Source organism: Oncorhynchus gorbuscha, linkage group LG18, assembly GCF_021184085.1.
Source record: "Oncorhynchus gorbuscha isolate QuinsamMale2020 ecotype Even-year linkage group LG18, OgorEven_v1.0, whole genome shotgun sequence".
NCBI classification, from domain to species: Eukaryota; Metazoa; Chordata; class Actinopteri; order Salmoniformes; family Salmonidae; genus Oncorhynchus; species Oncorhynchus gorbuscha.
In genome coordinates, this window is record NC_060190.1 from 54370605 (window position 1) to 54383213 (window position 12609).

At 40.5% G+C, this 12609-nt stretch overlaps 1 long non-coding RNA gene across 2 annotated transcripts; it reads left to right on the top strand.

Annotated features, from left to right (window-relative positions):
• Nucleotides 1–3578: 3578 nt before the first annotated feature.
• On the top strand, nucleotides 3579–11546 carry LOC124003885. 2 transcript variants are annotated; one of them, XR_006833282.1, is made up of 4 exons: nucleotides 3579–3712; nucleotides 8135–8391; nucleotides 8841–8945; nucleotides 11263–11546. It is a non-coding gene; the product is annotated as an uncharacterized LOC124003885 (long non-coding RNA). The 2 variants fall into 2 exon arrangements; XR_006833283.1 differs by lacking the exon at nucleotides 3579–3712 and adding an exon at nucleotides 7377–7553.
• The last annotated feature ends 1063 nt before the right edge of the window (nucleotides 11547–12609 follow it).

Sequence of the window (12609 nt, forward strand, 5' to 3'; positions counted from 1 at the left end):
TACGAAATAACACATTAGATATCATGTAGTAAAAAAGAAAAGTGTTAAACAAATGAAAATATATTTTATATTTGAGATTCTTCGAAGTAGCCACCCTTTGCCTTGATGACAGCTTTTCACACCTGGAATGCATTTCAATTAACAGGTGTGCCTTGTTAAAAGTTAATTTGTGGAATTTCTTTCCTTCTTAATGCATTTGAGCCAATCAGTTGTGACAAGGTAGGGGTGGTATACAGAAAATAGCCCTATTTGGCGAAATACCAAGTCCATATTATGGCAAGAATAGCTCAAAAAAGCAAAGAGAAACGACAGTCCATCATTACTTTAAGACATAAACTAATGTCAACGTGGAAAATTTCAAGAACTTTCAGTCTCAAAAACCATCAAGCAATATGATGAAACTGGCTCTCATTAAAGGAAGGCCCAGAGTTACCTCTGCTGCAGAGAATACGTTCATTAGAGTTACCTCTGCTGCAGAGAATATTAGAGTTACCTCTGCTGCAGAGAATTATTAGAGTTACCTGCTGCTGAGTTACAGAGAATACGTTCATTAGAGTTACCTCTGCTGCAGAGAATACGTTCATTATAGTTACCTCTGCTGCAGAGAATACGTTCATTAGAGTTACCTCTGCTGCAGAGAATACATTCATTAGAGTTACCTCTGCTGCAGAGAATACGTTCATTAGAGTTACCTCTGCTGCAGAGAATACGTTCATTAGAGTTAACTGCACCCCAGATTGTAGTCCAAATAAATGCTTCAGAGACGCATCTCAACATCACTGTTCAGAGGAGACTGCATGAATCAGACCTTCATGGTCGAATTGCTGCAAAGAAACCACTACTAAAGAACACCAATGAGAAGAAAAGACTTGCTTGGGCCAAGAAACACGAGCAATGGGCATTAGACCAGTGGAAATCTGTCCTTTGGTCTGATGAGTCCAAATTTGAGATATTTGGTTCCCAACCACCGTGTCTTTGTGAGACGCAGAATAGATGAATGGATGATCTCCACTTGTGTGGTTCCCACTGTGAAGCGTGGAGGAGGAAGTGTGATGGTGTGGTTGTGCTTTGCTGGTGCCACTGTCAGTGATTTATTTCAAATTCAAGGCACACATAACCAGCATGCCTACCACATCATTCTGCAGCGATACGCCATCCCATCTGGTTTGCACTTAGTGGGACTATCATTTGTTTATCAATATGTCAATGACCCAACACACCTTCAGGCTGTGTAAGGACTATTTGACAAAGAAGGAGAGGAATGGAGTGCTGCATCAGATGACCTGGCCTCCACAATCACCCGACCTCAACCCAATTGAGATGGTTTGGGATGAGTTTGACCGCAGAGTGAAGGAAAAGCAGCCAACAAGTGCTCAGCATATGTGGGAACTCCTTCAAGACTGTTGGAAAAGCATTCCAGGTGAATCTGGTTGAGAGAATGCAATACTTATTTTCCACCATAATTTGCAAATAAATTCATTAAAAATCCTACAATGTGATTTTCTGGATTTTTTTTCTAAATTTGTCTGTCATAGTTGAAGTGTACCTATGATGAAAATTACAGGCCTCTCTCATCTTTTTAAGTGGGAGAACTTGTACAATTGGTGGCTGATTAAATACTTTTTTACCCCACTGTATATGGATGAGCAGTGACAGAGCGGCTAAGTTGCAATAGATAGTGTAGGATACAGTATATACATATGAGAGAATCAAATCAAATCTCAAAGTGCTGTACAGAAACCCAGCCTAAAACCCCAAACAGCAAGCAATGCAGGTGTAGAAGCACGGTGGCTAGGAAAAACTCCCTAGAAAGGCCAAAACCTAGGAAGAAACCTAGAGAGGAACCAGGCTATGTGGGGTGGCCAGTCCTCTTCTGGCTGTGCCGGGTGGAGATTGTAACAGAACATGGCCAAGATGTTCAAATGTTCATAAATGACCAGCATGGTCCAATAATAATAATAATAAGGCAGAACAGTTGAAACTGGAGCAGCAGCACGGCCAGGTGGACTGGGGACAGCAAGGAGTCAGGTAGTCCCGAGGCATGGTCCTAGGGCTCAGGTCCTCAGAGAGAGAGAAAGGGAGAATTAGAGAGAGCACACTTAAATTCACACAGGACACCAAGTAGGACAGGAGAAGTACTCCAGATATAACAAACTGACCCTAGCCCCCGACACATAAACTACTGCAGCATAAATACTGGAGGCTGAGACAGGAGGGGTCAGGAGACACTGTGGCCCCATCTATTGTGCTTTACTGTTCTGTACTGTGCTGTTCTCTACTGTACTGTAATGTATTGTACTGTACAAACCTTCTCATTCCACAAATGTGCATTTAAATATAAATGCATAAATTAGTTTAGATATGTAATAAAAATGCACATACAAAACCTCTTCTATCAGGAACATTATAGTTGATAAGGAGCGTATAAGGTCTTGCTGTTCAGCAGTAATGACAACTGGTAATAGGCCTGTAATTCGCTGTATCATATTGCCCTCTGCTGTATTGAAGAAGGCATTACAATAACAGTTTAGGTCCACTGAGGGACTTCGATTAGACTGAACTGGGGTGAACCGATATATGGCCCGTCAGCGAGCAAAAGCGGTGAGGGAGGATTGCCCTGCTCAAATCGAGAATCACCAGGCCATCATTTTTTAAAAAAACTAGAGAAACAATTGTTGAGAAACATGAAAAAGGGATTTTCCGTAAAATATTTTCAAAGTCGTTTTCCTTGGGAAGGCAGGTAAATGCGTTTTTATTATGAGCAGTGAGGGAGGATCACCCTGCTCAAATCGAGAATCACCAGGCCATGTCAACAAAACTGCATCATGAATCATTGAGTAACATAGAACATGCATTTTCCATCAAATGTATGTTAACATTTTCAAAGTAATTTTCCTTGGGGATACTGAATCCAAACGCATTACTCCACGTGCTTCCGACATCGCTGTCGGCTTTCAATATGGCACTTGGCGCACCCCCAGGGGGCGCTTTAACGTTTTAAAACGTCTCAAACCCCTCTCTGGGTGAAGCTGCGAGGTAAATCGAACTCCCTCACTGGCACATCAACTTTCCTTCCGGCTGCTTGCATACCAAAGTAAAACTTTCTCCAATAAGCATTTTTTTCCATACAGATTATTTGTATACTAACACAATTAGACATTGTGTAATATCCCCCCAAATAAAAAAGTAATTATGTAAGACACTATACCCTATATAGCCTCCTACTTACTATAAGCTACTAAAATCCTATATGCCTATTTTACTATCAAACATTATGGAGGGTCTTTTGCAAACATGCACAAGGCAATGGTATATCCATGTGAATATGTTTATTTTGAAGCCTGGAGGGATTATGTAAACCCCCTGCAGGCCTACTTGCATTGGTTCCAATCGATGCGTTAACGTCGAGTGGTTTGCGGTAAACTGGGTCCCATCGCCATGTGATGTCTCCCAATGTTTGTAAACATGCGTCTACCACATGTGATTCCAACGTAGGCAAAATAATACCAGAATCTGGCCAACGAGCGAACGGAGGCGTGTAATGGGCGGGGTTCGCTTTGGAAAAGTCGATGGGGATACTGTAACAATGTGAGCAGTGCTTCAAAATAGAAGATAACGACAACACGTTCATAGAAACAGGTGACAACCCAGTTATTGAAAACATAATCTATCTGAATGGGTCCCCAAGGGAGGAGAGAAAACATACTTTGAGGTAAGCTATTTCAGGCTGTCCAAGTAGGCAAAGCCATATTTTTATTCTAGGAAATACAGAAATGCATAACCTATTTCAGTAGCTTAATGCAAACTATGTAGCCTAGTAACGACTGTCAAATTACTAAAATGTAAATGTTATCCCAAACAATTTCTTAACAAAGTGTATAGGGCATAGCATATAATAAATGCATTATGAATATGATGGTCCTCTCAAAATGTTCTTAATCTTCAAATCAATCTGAAAATGGCAATTTAGTAAGCGATACATAGTGGGGGTAGACATTAATCAAATAAAATTACTATTCTCAATTAGTTATGATCGATAGGTAACTAAGTAAATTTGACTGCGTCAGAGGGAGCGAGTGCTATTGCGACAAACGCAATGGAATCCGGTGGGAATTGAAGTCAAACCACATATCCTGGAAACCGCTTAGAAACATACCTTGGGGCGATTAAACCTTTACTGAATATAGGATATCTGTTTTGGATAAAGGAATGTCAGGTAGGCTAAAATGTTGGCGACGAGATGGCGTGTGAAACCGGGATTGGGAATAGGATGCTGCGCAAGAGATGGATGTGTGTAAACAATCGTGTCGTAGGAGCGAGGAGGATGTTACGCACTTCATAATGGCAGGTCAATGATGTCCTCGTGGCCATAAACATTATTATCAAACACAACACATCTCATAATAAAAATAAGAGATATAGAAAAATAACATGTTATAATATTGTTATAACAAACAATGTATTGATCAATTAATTCAGATGGTGCTTTTATCATCAGTAAATTCGTGTTTGTAAAGGACTACCGGTGCTACTAGCGTTAAATATTAATGTTATGCCTGTATGTGAATGAAGGCCATAATGCCACTTATTTTGTTGGGATTGAATGACAGTGCGCACTTGATCAGCATCTGCTAAATGACCAACATGTTAAATGCAAATATAGATGTAAAGAAACCAAAACACCCTGTTCCAATAAGGATGGGGGGGCGCTGTTCAGCAATATTCCCATGACGGTGTTGCCTTTTCTCCATTCATGGCATCATATTATCATCTCTAGGTAGTTACTTTTCATATTAAAGAGATTTTAGCACCATATTACAATCATTTACAGACATAATAAACAGCTGAGGGGGCCTAAATGAGCTCCGTTTTATAAATGTGAAAAATAATAGACGCTAAACCCCTAGATTTCTCCCCTTCTGTATTGGAGGCATGACGGGGCATCCAAACAGGTTCAGTCCTTTAGCAGGCTTGGCTCGTTTCTACTGGGAGCAGAATAAAACTTACACATGCCAGAAAAAGCCCACATCACCATAGGAGCTTGACACACCTGTTGTGATGCCACTATTGTTGACAGTCAAGTCACAAGCTTCCCAGTCCTGGCCAATGACCCAAACGGTTGAGGTCTAGCACCATCCCACTGCTTCCCCCTGGGGGGAAGGTCATGAAACTACACAGGTGAACATGTCTCGGAGTCACAGTACAGGACCATTGCTGGCGACACCTGGCAAGTAGATCTGCCCAGTCAACAATAAGAGGCAGTCTGTATGCTTTATGCCACCTCAGGCTAGAAATCTTGTATGTGAAAAATAATGATGTTTTAAAAGAACTTCCCCAGTTATATTCTGAATAGAAATATGCATTCAGCATCTGTGCATTGAAAGGTTGCAAGATGTCGTAGACTCTGGACTCAATGTTTCTTCAGATTTTGATATAAAAACCAACACAAAATAGTTGTTTCATAACAAATGATGCAAATATTTACCATATCCTCCCTCTACTGACCAGTTTATGAACTGACCCACTTTCAGAGACAGCAGTTTTTCTATTATTCAGAGGCTGCTGTTCCAGCCAAACAAAAAAGCAGACACACATGCATATCTTTTATCTTATGTTTGTAATGTAGTAAGTATTTCAGCTTTTATTTTCATTGTTTTATATTTGTTTTTATTCCTGTAAAGCACGTTGCGTTTCATTCCATGTCTGAAATGTGCTGTATAAATAAAGCTTTATTTTGACATCAAACATCAATGCTTTTGTTGAGGACTATGAAAGAAAGACATGTACAACTAAATTGAGTTTAGAAATAGCAAATGCTATTTTTGTCTGCCAATACTCAGTATCTCTCAATCTGTAGCAAGGGCAAGAAAACATCCAAACTAAATGTTGTTGTTCACTGCAGGAACTGAATCACCTGTAAATTCAATTTAGAGAAAACAGCAACCATGGCACGTGTCTTTACAACGGATCCCTTCTACATGGAGATGAGAGTTTGGGAGGTGGAATACTGCTAAGAGATGAAAGTGTTAAAATGAAACCCCACTGCCTGCTGGATGATGATGTATAAATAGACAAGTGGGAAGAAGCGGTGTTCGTTCACAGGCATCATTATCAGCTCTGCACTTAAAGTGCTGCTGAGGGGAAAGACATATTGTGCCCATATTATTCAAATGTGCATCGCTTTGTTATTTTCCCTGTTAAAAATACTATTCTTTCCAATATGTCAGTGAGCTGCACAACTCCATCCCAGTAATTCCCTGCATATACAGTAGTAAGTACTTTCATGTTAAGCCTAGTGAGTTTATAGACTACAAAGTATTTGTACGAAACAGACAGACCTCATAGGCAAAAAACTGCAGATCATTTGTCTTCCACTCTGTGATGCACACAAACCACCTCTTTGATCATGTGACGTGCAGCTTACATTTCACTTCAGACAGAGCAAGAGGTGGAACAGAGTGTACAGGGTGTTAGCCAACTCTTCCGTCAATAGCCTCGCTGCTAACCCCACCCTCCTGCCAGCAAAACACAATGTCACGCGTATCAGGAGCCTGAGCAGCTTGCCCACTATCTCATCTCTCACACAATTTCTCAATTCGTTGCTTTTCCTTACAGAGTCCCTGGGGTATCACTGCACCTCAGCAACGTAGACAACAAAGCTTTGCTACACCTTCTCTCCTTCATTGCAGAGTGGCTGATGTCTAGAGAGGGTAGCTATTTCTGTAATTTTCCCTATAAATCAATGTGCCCCCTCCCTCTTACATTATACAACATACAAGACATGGGAATATATTCATCATATTTTTTCATAGGATTAACTTTTGAATGTACATGTTTGAATGTTATTATAGTCTCTGTCATCTCATTGCATGGCAGATAATTTAGGACCTCTAAACTATAAGAGGATAATCTGTCTATGCTTTTTGTCACCTGCCCCCCTCCATCCAGCCCTCCATGTTACGTCTGGAACCCATGCAAATGCTCTAGCCTTGAATGACCTGTACCAGTGCCTTTCCCCTTCTCAACAACAGCCACTCCTGCCTCATCATAGACAATGGGATGTCCTAAAATGAGTAAAGCATGCCTTAAAGTATAAATGGTTCTACAAACAATGTACGTACCCTATATCAAATTGTATTGGTCGTGAACACATTTTTTAGATACAATCGCAGGTGCAGTGAAATGCTTATGTTTCTAGCTCCAACAGTGCAATAGTTAAAACTATAGGTTTTGCAATAACAACTGGCACCCTGTTGACTGCCTAAAAAGGGCCACAAAATGGCCTCACAAAACCAAAACAGGCCTTTGTTTTTGTTTAAAAGGGTACGATGTGCCTTTAAAAGCAGTAGACAGTCAGGTGACTTGGTAAGCAGAAGCAAACTCAGCTCTGAAACAGAAAACAGAGCAACTGCGAACAGTAGAGAGGGGGTGCGCGAAGGACCCAGTTCACGATGACAATGTTAAAGCTGTGAGGAAAGAGAAGAGCAAAAACAGGGAGAGGGAAGAGAGAGGAGGAGTTCGCGGTGGCTCTTAAACTAGATGACGACGTAGTGGTGAGTCTGCCAGCCTGAGTAGTTCAAATAGCTGCATTTGTTTTTAGGTATACAGTGGGAATGCTTGGAGAAAGAACAACTGCATCACCCCATTGGAGAGACTGTGCTTCTGTTTGTGAGTGAGGCTAACTGTCAGACTAAACTCGTATTGTTGACGTGAGAAAATAAAACAACCGTAGCAGTCAGTGTAGTGAGAATATGGCCAGAGGGGTGAGAGACAGGAAATTGTGACAGGGAGACAGAGGAGGAGATTTTGGAATTAGTTGCTACGTCAGTTTTTCCACATCCGCAGGGCAACAGCATGTTGAGGCCAGGGTAATTTTATTTTCAATCAGGCAGAACTTTAAAGCCTTGGTTTACCTTGAGGGTTTACCTTGCCATGCATTTTGTTATGTTTGTATTTATTAACTGTGCTCTACAGCATTGTCATTTGAGATTCTGTATTCATCCAAGGAAGAGTGTGGATAAGCTGCAGGATGCTGATTGTGTGGCGCACCTTACCCAGGTTGCAGCCAGATTTTCAGATGTACTTCTTTGGAATGAATATCCTTGCAGTGAGAGATGTTTTCTTCTCATTCCAGATAATTTCTCCTCTGAACGACTCTCACAGCTGCAGTGAAAATCTCGATGGGTCAAAAAAGTGCATGCATGTCGAGTGGACAGAGGGAGGCTCAGGGGAGGATACATGTACAAGGCTCATGTTGATTTTCAGGAAATCCGCAGGAGACCATGAAGAGATGGGTAGAGGACTTTTTTTTTACCCTGGCCTGTGTTCTTCCACGGTGCCATCCAGTTGCACCCGCCCACCCTACCCACTTTTCCTGCAGTGAGCTCTGGGGTGAGTGGCGTACTTCTCCTGCCAGGAAATTAGTTGTTGTGTGGCTCTTGAAGGCCCATGCCTTGATGCAGTGATCTCTACTTATCTCCTCCTCAGTGTGCCAGCAGAGGGACAAGCTGGATCTGTGTCTTTTTCTTCCCTCATCTCTCTCACTTTCTCCCTGCCTCTCTTGCTCTCTCCAATCCCATGTCAGTCAGGGGAGGGATCCGAGTTGTGCTTCCTGGAAGAGCTTCTCTCTTAAAGCGGCACAACAGAGTCCTGTATATCATGGTTCCATATGAGAGGAGTCGTTAAACTTGCTTGTGTTCCTAGTTCTGAGTACAGTTAGATACTTTTATCCTCTTTCTCTCTCCAATTCTGCATAACCAACACAGTAACTCATTCCTTGAAACACACACTCACTTAAACAGTGAAGATGACACTCATCTCTCTTATGTTGTCTCTGGCAGAGCTGAGACCCCATGGTGGCCAGAAAGATGGGATGCATCCCAGAATGCTATTAAGCAGAGAGATGGGCCTGCAGTTCTCTACTTGACAACATGCATCTGTACAAGGTAATCAAATGTTCTCTCATACAACTTGGAGCTGAAATCAAATTCAACCTTACCAACAGACTTAGTGAAACTCTACACATGATTCCAAGCCATGAACCTCTGTGATTTAGTTAACTCCATAAGTCCTTACAGTTTGATTGGCTAAATAGTCTCTTGAGTTTCTCGTCGTCCTATCTGGGAGAATCTATGCCAGCGTAGCCGGAAATTATTTTTGGCATCACAAATTGTTCTGGCAATTTTAACATAGAAACTTAATTGTGAGGAAGGATGTTTGATATGCTTTTTACATTTGTATCACACAACATTTTTTTTCATCATGATGAAAGGGGCCATTTTAGGCCATTTATGACCTATACATGCCTCCTGTTACAGCCTATGATCTGTGGATTGTACATGATACAGAAAAATTATAATTTATTTAAAAAATATATATATATTACTATCTCAAAAGTACCCTTTTTGGTTGTGTTTATTTTAAGACATATTGTTTGGAACAAGTACATAAAGATTTCAGAGTGGGCTCGCTGCAAATTCTGAAGGTATGATCAATTTTATGTGCACTACCAACACAGTGAATGGGGAAATGGATTCAAAGGGAACTCCCTCTGCTGGTGATTTGCTGAATGTGCAATCCTAAAGGAAGGCTGTTGGTCATTAACCAATCATGTCAATTTCATCATTAAAAGTAACAGAGAGCCCACCGTTGAAATTGTACGTGTTGTTACGAATTTGACGTATTGTATTTTTTACAAACAATGTGTCCTAAAATAAGCTAACTCAAAAAGGGTCATTTTGAGATATTCATATTAATATGTTTAAATTTGACTAAATTCATTTGAAAATGTTTATTTCGGAATCTAGACATACTCAATATTTGAGACAACCCTATAAGGAGTATAATGACACCAATATGTTATTTTTTTTACCAGGTAAATTGACTGAGAACACATTTTCATTTACAGCAACAACCTGGAGAATAGTTACAGGGGAGAGGAATGAACCAATTGTAAACTGGGGATAATTAGGTGACCGTGATGGTATGAGGGTCAGATTAGGAATTTAGCCGGGACACCGGGGTTAATTTATCGCAACACCCCTACAATAAGTGCCATGGGATCTTTAGTGACCACAGAGAGTCAGGACACCCATTTAACGTCCCTTCTGAAAGACTGCTCCCTACACAGGGCAATGTCCCTAATCACTGCCCTGGGGCATTGGGATATATTTGTTTTACCAGAAGATAGGGTGCCTCCTACTGGCCCCCCCAACACCACTTCCAGCAGCATCTGGTCTCCCATCCAGGACCAATGTTGCTTAGCTTCAGAAGCAAGCCAGCAGTGGGATGGAGGTTGGTAGTGCTGCTGGCGGTGTCTGTATCATGTATGGTTCACAGAACATAGGGTGTTACAGGAGGCATTTATACATCTAAAATGGGCCTAAATGGCTCTTTGACAAGATCCAATCAAATTGTATTTGTCACATGCTCTGAATACATCTTACTGTGAAATGCTTACTTCCAAGCCCTTAACCAACAACGCAGTTCAAAAAATAGAGTTAAGATAAAGAAAATTATATATTTACAGCTCAATCGTGATCTTAAATTGGTCATGCTATAATAATGGACTGAACATATAAGATCTTAACATCTTAAGGATAGTACCCTTTTTAAATTTCCACCTAAAATGACATAGCCAAATCTAACTGCCTCTAGCTCAGGGCCTGAAGCAAGGAAATGCATATTCTTCATACCATTTGAAAGGAAATACTTTGAAGTTTGTGGAAATGTGAAATTATTGTAGGAGAATACAGAGATAGCAGGGGTTCAAACTGTAGAACCCAGTTCCTACATTTCAATATAAAAATGTATTTTATCAAACAACACTATGCTACATTTTATCTCTGGAACCGTCAGGATGACAAATCAGAGCACGATTACTGAAGTACATTATTTACCTTCAGAGGTGAATGTATCAATCTAGTTGCCGTGATACAAGTGTTTTGTTGTTGTGCACTCAAACAATAGCATGGTATTTTTTTCCCTGTAGCTACTATAAATTGGACAGTGCAGTTAGATTAACAATAATTTAAGCTTGCTGCCCATATAAGACATGTTTATGTCCTGGAAAGTTTGCTGTTACCTATGTCATTCTAGTCACATCAGGGCATGTTAGCGACAACCCTCCCAGCATAGGGACACTGATCCCGTAGATCCTTAAGAGGTTTTAATGGGGTGGTGGTGTTGTACCTAACCAGCTGTGGAGGCAGGATGATGGACAACTGCTCAATTGGTGACATTGGGCATCTTCTTCCTTGTAAGGTATCCATGATGATGGTACATGTGCACCTTGGCTTTGGTACCCATCCTGCAAAGATGTTTTAAATCAAAATCTGTTGATACCGTGCATTCGGAAAGTATTCAGGTCTTTATGGTAGAGTGGCCAGATGGAAGCAACTCCTCAGTAGAATGCTCAGCCTACTTGGAGTGTGTGGGCTGTCATGTGCCTTTTTAGAGACTCAGACCATGAGAAACAATGTTCTCTGGTCTGATGAAACCAAGATTGAACTCTTTGGCCTGAATGCCAAGCGTCATGTCTGGAGAAAACCTGGCACCATCCCTATGGTGAAGCATGGTGGTGGTGGAAGCATCATGCTGTGGGGATGTTTTTCAATGGCAGGGACTGGGAGACTAAGCAGGATCGACAGAAAGATGAACAGAGCAAAGTACAGAGAGATCCTTGATGAAAACCTGCTCCAGAGCATTCAGGACCTCAGACTGGGGTGAAGGTTCACCTTCCAACTGGACAACGACCCTAAGCACACAGTCCGTACTTGACTCTGATCTAACATCTCTGGAGAGACCTGAAAATAGCTGTGCAGCGACGCTCCCCATCCAACCTGACAGAGCTTGAGCTGATCTGCAGAGAAGAATGGGAGAAACTCCCCAAATAAGAGAGGCTGTAATCGCTGTCGAAGGTGCTTCAACAAATTACTGAGTAAAGGGTGTAAATGTGATATCTGTTTATCTGTAATACATTTGAAAACATTTCTAAAAACCTGTTTTGCTTTGTCATTATGGGGTATTGTGTGTAGATTGATCATGGAAAAATAATAATTTAATCCATTTTAGAATAAGGCTGTAACATAACAAAATGTGGAAAAAGTCAACGGGTCTGAATACTTTCCGAATGCACTTTACATGATAGTACTAGTAATAATTACATGATAGTACTAGTAATAATTACATGATAGTACTAGTAATAATTACATGATAGTACTAGTAATAATTACATGATAGTACTAGTAATAATTACATGATAGTACTAGTAATAATTACATGATAGTACTAGTAATAATTACATGATAGTACTAGTAATAATTACATGATAGTACTAGTAATAATTACATGATAGTACTAGTAATAATTACATGATAGTACTAGTAATAATTACATGATAGTACTAGTAATAATTACATGATAGTACTAGTAATAATTACATGATAGTACTAGTAATAATTACATGATAGTACTAGTAATAATTACATGATAGTACTAGTAATAATTACATGACAAATCCAGAAGAAGAGATGAGAAATGCAAAGACATGTCATTCGTATTTCTGCATGATGCCAAAAGTGATACATTGATGACCTGATGATGGTTGAA